At 61.1% G+C, this 8,074-nt stretch overlaps 1 long non-coding RNA gene across 1 annotated transcript; it reads right to left on the bottom strand.

Moving 5' to 3' along the window:
- Positions 1-4,232: 4,232 nt before the first annotated feature.
- On the bottom strand, positions 4,233-7,437 carry LOC129200435 (uncharacterized). The gene is made up of 3 exons (XR_008574884.1): positions 7,399-7,437; positions 6,205-6,354; positions 4,233-4,805 (listed from the first exon to the last, which is right to left on the bottom strand). It is a non-coding gene; the product is annotated as an uncharacterized LOC129200435 (long non-coding RNA).
- Positions 7,438-8,074: the final 637 nt, after the last annotated feature.

Here is an 8,074-nt window from a genome sequence, read left to right as displayed (position 1 = left end):
GAATCGCGAGACAGGGAGAGGCAAGCCGGGCAGGGGAAAAAGTCCCGACAGGCTTCTGCAGCGACAGGGAGGAATTGAAGATTCGAGAGAGGGAGCTGGACAGAGAGAGAGACGGGGAAAGGTAAGACGGTGGCGAGCTACCGGGCAGAGAAGCAGAGTTTAATGCCGGGGACCGGGAGAGGGACAGAGAGGGAAGGAGAAAGGAACGAAGGGACGGGCTGCGGGGCAGACAGGGAGGAAGGAAGGAAGGAAGAAAGAAAGAGGGACAGGGAGCCAGACGAACCGCGACGGGGAAAGAAAAAGGTACCGACGGGCTAGGAGGCAGAGAGGGGAGACTTTAGAAAAACAGGGACGGGGAGCGAGACGGAGCCAGACCGAAAAAAGGAACCATAGCGACGGGTGCCGGGACAGAGAGGCGGGCCTTCAAAACGAGGGGCAGGGAAGAGGCTCAAGAGGGACGGAGAAAGAGAGAGACTCACGACGACTCGCTACGGAGCCGAGAAGGAAGACCTCGAACAACAGGAACGAGGAGCCGCACAGAGAGAGCCAGAGACGGCAGAAATACCGACAGGCTACAGGACCGAGGGGGAGGAATGCAGAAACAGTGGCTGGGGGCCGGACAGAGAGACAGGGAGAGAGAGAAGGAAACAATAGCCACGGGCTACGGGGCAGAGAGAGCGAGGACCTAAAAAAGGTGGGGACAGGCAGCCCGTCAGAGCGAGATGGAAAAAGAACATAGCGGGGAGCAGAAAGCAAACCAAAAAACCCCACAGCGGGGTGGGAAAGCGAGGGGGGCAGAGGAGGGCCCGCGACGCAGAGGAGAGGCGATGGGGCCCCGCGGGCCCAGGACTCACCGCAGCTCTGGCTCTCGGCGCTGCCGGGAGAGCTTGCCAGCGCAGACGCTTCTTTCTCCCGCTCTCCGCCTTTCCTTTGCTGTCACTCCGGTCGCTCGGCTGTCCTCCGCCTAAGAGAATACACGGGTGTCTTACAGCTCCGAGGAGACGAGTCTGCCTAGATGAGTAGCCTGCCTCCCTGCCTCCCTCGGTACGCGGCCGCACCGTGCTTTGGATTACGCGTGGCGACCCTGCGGTGCCCGTCGGCAGCCTGACCTGCCGCGGAGCGCAACGAGGGATCTTTCCTCACCCGGCGAGGCAGGCGCTCTCTTGCCTGCAGCGGGAGGCAGCTGCCGGCCGGAGAGCCTTCCATCTCTTCTTCTTCTTCTTCTTCACCTTTCTCTGGCCATTCCAGCTTCCCTTAGGGCAGCTGCTGTCCACGGCCGGTAAGCGCTCCGCCGCCTGTCCCTTTTCGCCCCCACGCCACGAGGCGAGCCAGGCCAGGCACAGGCGAGGCGGGTGCAGTCGACGGCATCCCCAAGGGAGGGACGGGCAACCACGTCCTCAGCGCGGCCTGGGAGAGGGAAAGAAAAAGCAGTGGCCGTTACTACCGGAGGTCGGCCCTGGCCGGAGACCCTCCTCCTTCTGCAGGGGCTTCCGGAGACGCCGCTCTTTCCCCGCGCTGCTGCCGCTGCCGCCGCCGCCAGCACCCCTGTTCAGGAAGAAAGCGGCACAGGCGAGGGCCAGCTTGCCGCCTTCACGCCAGGGCTCGGGGGCGGCCTGGGGCTGCCGGACAGGCTTCCGGAGAGTCCGACCGGTAGCGCTCGTCTCGGGACACCGGGCAACGCCTCGCGCGCGCGCGCTCTCGTAGCACGGCCGCACCGCTGCTCGGGAGCGGCTGGAAGCCTGCAGAAAACCACTCGAAACCGGCAAAAAAAACCCCAACCTCGCGCTCCTGCGAGAGCAAGTCGGGCTGTCCGGCAGCCCCGTCCGCGCGAAAACGACGCCTCCCGGCACGCACTGGCAAGCGCCGCGTGGCAGCCATTAGAGTGCCGTAAGACTACACTTCCCGGCGTGCTCCGGGGAGCCAATATGGCCGACCAGCAGCCGCGTGCCCCAAGACTGCAACTCCCGGCGTGCCGCGGGAGGCAGCCTTCCACGCTTCCTGACCCTGCGGGGACACCGTCCCGTGCCCTCACCCCAAAGCCGACTCACCCGAAAGCCCCGCCGAGCCGCGACGGCAGCCCCGAGCTCCGCAGCGCGGCTCCGGGCTGGCGCCCCCCCCCCCCGCCCCCGCCCCCTCAGCCACCTCCGAAAGGCGCGGACGCCCGCCGGCTCCGGGCAGCCCCCGCCGCGCGGCTCCGGACGGTCTCCCCGCCCGGTTCCGACACGGCGCGCACCCCCCCCACCCGCCGCACGGCTCCGGGCAGCCCCCCTCCATCTGTGACACGGACCCCGCCGCCCCCCCGCCCCCCGCCTCCCCTCGGAGGCGGCACCGCTGCCGCCGCCCTCCGCGGGGCTTTCCCCGGGACCCGCCGGTCCGTCCCGCTGCCCCGCTCACCTTCTCCCTCCGTGCAGCCGCAGCCCGGCGACGCCTCCGCTCCTCCCTCGGCTCACAGCAGCCCCTGCACACCGGCTGCCGGCAGCCGGTTCCGGGGAGGGGGCGTGGCGCTGCACTGCGCATGCGCGGCGCTGCCGCTGCAGTACCGAAATTGGTCGCTAGGCGGCAGCACCGAGCGAGCATGCGCTGTGCGATGCGTGAGGGGCGGGGCTTGGCGTGCGTCGGGGCGGAGTTTGCGTGAGGGGCGGGGCTTGGCGTGCGTCGGAGTTTGCGTGGGGGCGGAGTTTGCGTGAGGCGCGGGTCTTGGCGTGCGTCGGGGCGGAGTTTGCGTGGGGGCGGAGCTTTTGCGTCGGGGGGAGTTTGCGTGGGGGCGGAGTTTGAGTGAGGGGGGGCCTTGGCGTGCGTCGGGGGCGGAGTTTGCGTGGGGGCGGGGTTGGCCGTCGGGGCGGAGTTTGCGTGAGGGGCGGAGTTTGCGTGGGGGGGCGGGGTTTGTGTGTGGGGCGGGGCTTGGCTTGCGTCGGGGCGGAGTTTGCGTGAGGGGCGGGGTTTGCGTGAGGGGCGGAGTTTGCATCGGGGGCGGAGTTTGCGTGGGGGCGGAGTTTGCGTGGGGGCGGAGTTAGCGTCGGGGGGGAGTTTGCGTGAGGGGCGGGGTTTGCGTGGGGCGGAGTTTGCGCGGGGGGGAGTTTAGTCAGGGGCGGGGCTTGGCTTGCGTCGGGGCGGAGTTTGCGTCGGGGCAGAGTTTGCGTGAGGGGCGGAGTTTGCGTGAGGGGGGGCTTGGCGTGCATCAGGGGCGGAGTTTGCGTGAGGGGCGGAGGCATTGGCTGTGCATCAGAGGGCGGAGTTTGCGTGAGGGGGGGGCTTGGCGTGGGGCGGAGTTTGCCTGAGGGGCGTGGGCTTGGTGCTAGTTTGTTTGTGAGGGGCGGGGCTTGGTGTGGTGGGGGCGGAGTTTGCGGAGGGGCGGAGTTTGCGGGGGGGGGCGGAGTTTGGCATGGGTCAGGGGCGGAGCCAAGAAGCATCACTTTTGGATCCCGAGGATGCGAGCAATGTGACCTTGTTGAATACGTTAATACCCCCACACACACCTCCTCCCCTGCCCTCCATCACGGCCCCTCGCCCCCCCCCCGCAAAGGAAGCGCCAACGCAGCCGGCACGGCAAAAGAGACCGCAAGCGTTTATTCAGTCACACACAGAGCCGGTTCCGGGAGAGACTCCGCACCGGGGCTCGGGGCCCGGCCCTGGGGCACCTCGGCTGTCCTACCCGGAGCCACGCTCGCCAGTCCGGCGTGGAACAGACACACGGTCGGTCCGTCAGGCTGCTGGAGAGCTGGGCTGCTATGTGCAGGCTGCCGCCAAAACCGAGGAGCCAGCTGCAGGACGCTAGAAGAGAGGAGAAAAGGGGCAGCCAGCTGGATGGGGGGGGGCGGCGGCGGCGAGCGAGAAAGCACGAGGCAAGGAAAGGGACGGCGAGTGAAGGACGGGGACAGGGAGCCTGACAGAGAGGGAGGAAGAAGCGGCAGGAAGAGAGGCAGCGGGACGGCGACCGACAAACCAGGACGGGGAGCGGGACAGAGAGGCAGAAACGACCCTGGGCGGGCAGCGCCACGGCGAGGGAGGAAAAGAGAATAAGGGCAGGGAGCCGGACCGAGAGGTACGGCGAGGGACAGCGGCACGGGGAGCAGGACAGAGCAACAGAGAATAAAAAAAGGAAGCGGGAGCGTGAGAGAACCGGGCTGGGGAGCAGGGAGAAGGAGAGATAAAAGGAGAGAGCAACAGAGGGAAAGAGGACCGGGGAGCGGGACGCTGGGGCAGAGTGAGAAGAGGGGCAGGGAGCAGGACAGAGGGGCAGAGGCAGAAGGAGGACAGAGGGACAGAGAGACAAAAGAGGGAGACGAGGACTGGGCAGAGGGGAGAGAAAGACGGGGGCAAGGAGCAGAGACACCAAGGTGCCAGGAAAAGGACGGTCAGATGGAGCGAGAAACAGGGTCGGGGAGCAGGACAAAAGGACAAAGAAAAAGGCGAGGAAGAAGGAAGGAAGGATAAAGGTGGGACAGGGAACGGGACATACGCAGCGAAACAAAGCAGAACAGAGAAGAGAGGACAGGGATTGAGGAACAGAGAGAGAGAGACGCAGGCTGGTACACAGAGACGGCGAAGGTAAGCAAAACCAGCGACAGGCAGGAGGACCTGGTTCTGACAACCCATCGCTCCCGGTGTCGCTTCCACGGCCTCAAAAAATGCGACGTGCCGCAAGACAAGAGAATGGGAGAGTGAAAGCAAAGGCACGGGAAACTTAACGCTCTTAGTAATTTCACTGAGCATCACAGCTTACAGTTACTCAATGTCTTCCGGTGTCACAGGGTGAGGTACAACTGATTTCGTCTCCATATCTCTGGACAGAGCTTTTCTCATATCTGGGGGGGGGGGGGGGCAAGAAAAAAAAAAAAGATATTCTAAGACGACAGTCCTTGCACAAAGCCACGTTCAGCGAATTCTCTATTACAATAAGGTCGTTTCTAACCCAGAAGATTTCACAGAATCATAGAGTATCTCAAGTTGGAAGGGACCCATACGGATCACCGAGACCAAGCCCCCGCTCCACGCGGGACTACCTAAAACTAAACCGTGCGACTAAGAGCATCGTTCAGACGCTCCTTGAACTCCTGACAGGCTCGGTGGCTGCGACCGCTTCCCTGGGGAGCCTGTTCCGTGACTGACCGACCGCCCTCTCAGTGAAAAGCCTTTTCCCAACGTCCGGTCTGAACTTGCCCTGACGCAGCTTCGTCCCGTTTCCTCGGGTCCTAGTGCCGGTCACCGGAGAGAGCGGAGGTCAGCGCCTCCCCCTCCGCCGTCCCCCTCGAGGAAGGTGTAGACTGCGATGAGGTCACCCCTCGGCCTTCCCTTCTCCAAGCTGAACAAACCAAGTGACCTCAGCCGCTCCCCCTAAGTCTTGCCTCGGAGACCTCTCGCCATCTCGGTCGCCCTCCTCCGCGCACGCTCCCAGAGCGTTGTTCGGCGGCACCGCTCTCGACTGGAACCTAACGCTGCACGTAACTCAACTGAGCGGAAAGGAAATGACGGGCTAAAGGGACAAATACACGATTTAAGGCAGCCGCAACGATGGCAGATGTCTGTCCGTAGCCCTTCTATTTATTTCACAGCGCTCCTGCGTATCAAACGAACGGTACCAGAGCAGAAAAGGTATACGGCGTGGCCACGTTACCCCTCGGGGAGGACGGCGAAAGGAGAGAAGATCTAGAAAGAGGAAGCAGCTGGTACTTCGCTTTTGGTAACAGAATTAACATCAACACGTTCCTTCCCTTTGAAATTGAAAACGCCACCCAATTCTCTGCCACTGTTGACCACCGACACTTGTAAATTTCTAGTGAAACAGCTGAGGAAAACAAAGTTTCAGGTCCCTGGCTAGGGGAAGAAACCAGGCAAGCGCCGCCGTTCCTTCCCCCCGACAACACTAGCAAAAAAAACCAGCCGCTGGGGGCGAGCGTTCCTCCGAAAGAAAAATCAGGTGAGAAACCGCATTTTTATTTTCAGCTTACCTACAGGATAAATGTCTTTGTAGTTGCTACAAAACGTGTAAACTGCACAAAGATTAAGTTTTGTAACCGATCTAAGGTTCAGTACGAAAAACTACCTAAAGGAGTACGCAAAGTCCCACTCATCAACAATTATCTGACCCTGTTTCATATTAAAAAAAAAAAAAAAAAAAAAAAGTAATGCTAATCACACAGACAAGCCCAGGAACCCTCAACATGAGAATCTTTCCGTTCAGCCGGAGGCAGAACGAGTACTTACCACGGGCATCCTCATCTGGCTCTCCGCTGCTAGCAGAGCGGCACGCCAACGCTGTCCGGTACACGCCGTAGTACGCCTAGTTGCTTCTACGTATTTACCGCCGCCTGATTTGATACTCTCACAAAGAGATCGACGAAAAAGCCACCCTTTCTTTGAAAAAATAAAAACCAAAACCACACAGTTAAGGAACGGTAGGCGAACGTATTTCTAAATCATAACCCACGGCTTGCAGGCAGACCAAGAGCAGCTCTGACGATGCGGTACGCTCATCAAACATCTTTCACGCAGGAATAACAGATGTACTCCTTTACCACGGGACGCAGCCGGCACAGGGACAAATTTCATGCTGTTTTTGTCACACGACCGTCCTTCTGCACCAGCCAGTGGGTTCAGAATTAAGGACAGGACAGGCTAAACGCTCACACGAGCCTCCTATCCGTAAGAAACTATTAAAAATAGAAAAAAAAACTTCCACGTTTTAGATCGCGTTGCCTTAGGGACTGCCTCCTTCAAAGCCTGCCTGTTGGGGGGGGGGGGGGGGGGGGGCGCGTGTGCGCGCACGCACGCGCGTGAGGCGTGGAAATCGGTCGCAGAATTCAGTTGCCTAACGAGAGACGGCCCTTCTCCTCGCAAGGCAAACGTTTCAAAACGTCGTACTCTTTTCCGATTTTACCGGCTGGTACTGGGGTTGCCCTACCAGCATGAGTTGGGGACCCGTCCCTCTGGGTCCGTGCGACGCCAAATTAAATATTCTGCAAGTAACCGAGCAGGAGATGGAAAGTAAGCTAAGATGCTCTCTGCCGTACAAGGTTTGTTCGCCATCGTCCCCGAGGGAATCGCACAAAGCCCACGCTTGCCGAACCGGTACGTCGGAGGCCCTACGGGAAACGGCGCTGACGTTTCGCCAAGCTCTTCTCCTGTCAAGAAGAGGACCTTTTCTGCGGCATCCCTATTGGCGTTCGGCCTGCTTTCGGCTCATTCTGGCAGGTCAGCTTTCAGAGAAAGCCTGAGATTTCAAACCGCCAAGCAACATTCACCCTTCTTGCTCTCTGACTACGGGGAATTTCAGCGAATCGGAACGCTACTTGGAGCCACGTTCCGGGTCTGTTTCGCCGCAAACCAAATATCTAAGCCACGGACCGGGCGCCCGTAGAAAAATTACTTTAAAAGATTAAAGACAAGCACAGTACTCACTTTTCTGAAATTTCTTCCGGTAGCGCCATCAATTTAGCGGCCGAACCCAGCCGTCGAAATTCCGGTGCAACGGAGCGAGCAGGAACGTGTCCGTGCCGCTCTTCCCTGGCCACGGAGCCTTCCGCTCTACCCGTTACTGCGAACGTACGGAGCATCGGCGCAGCAGCACCTGTGGAATAACGCACCGCCCACAGCTATACAGAAGAAGAATCCGAGACGACGGTAGAAGACCCCAGACCAAAAGTCACCGCGGGACTAAGGGACGCGCGGACAGCGCGCGAGGGGCGGGTGTCCGGGACCCAAGCGTGGAACGGCCCCGGGATTTCTTTGTTCGGGGTCCCTCTCTTTGGAGGCGCCCCGCCCGGGCCGATCCCGCTGCTGCACCTTTCAGTTACGTTAATTATTTTACAAAATCCGACACCCGGAGACTGCTGCCGGAAGCCTCGGGTCGAGCCCGAAGGAGGAGGAGGAGGAGGAAGCGCGCCCGAGAAGAAGCGTGCGCGCGACACCGTGAACGGGGTGCGAACGCTGGGGCGGCAGCTGCTCCTCCTCAAACAGAGACAGAGAGAGAAAGAAGAGGGGGAAAGCCACAGGGTACAGAGGGCGGAAGTGGAAAAGAGGGGCCGGGAGCCGGACAGAGGGAGGTGGAGAAAGAGGCCGTCGGAAGGGAAGGGAC

The sequence above is a fragment of the Grus americana genome, unplaced genomic scaffold, assembly GCF_028858705.1.
Source record: "Grus americana isolate bGruAme1 unplaced genomic scaffold, bGruAme1.mat scaffold_123, whole genome shotgun sequence".
NCBI lineage: Eukaryota > Metazoa > Chordata > Aves > Gruiformes > Gruidae > Grus > Grus americana.
The sequence above is the reverse complement of the archived record's forward strand: the minus strand, read 5'-3'. Positions and strand labels throughout refer to the sequence as shown.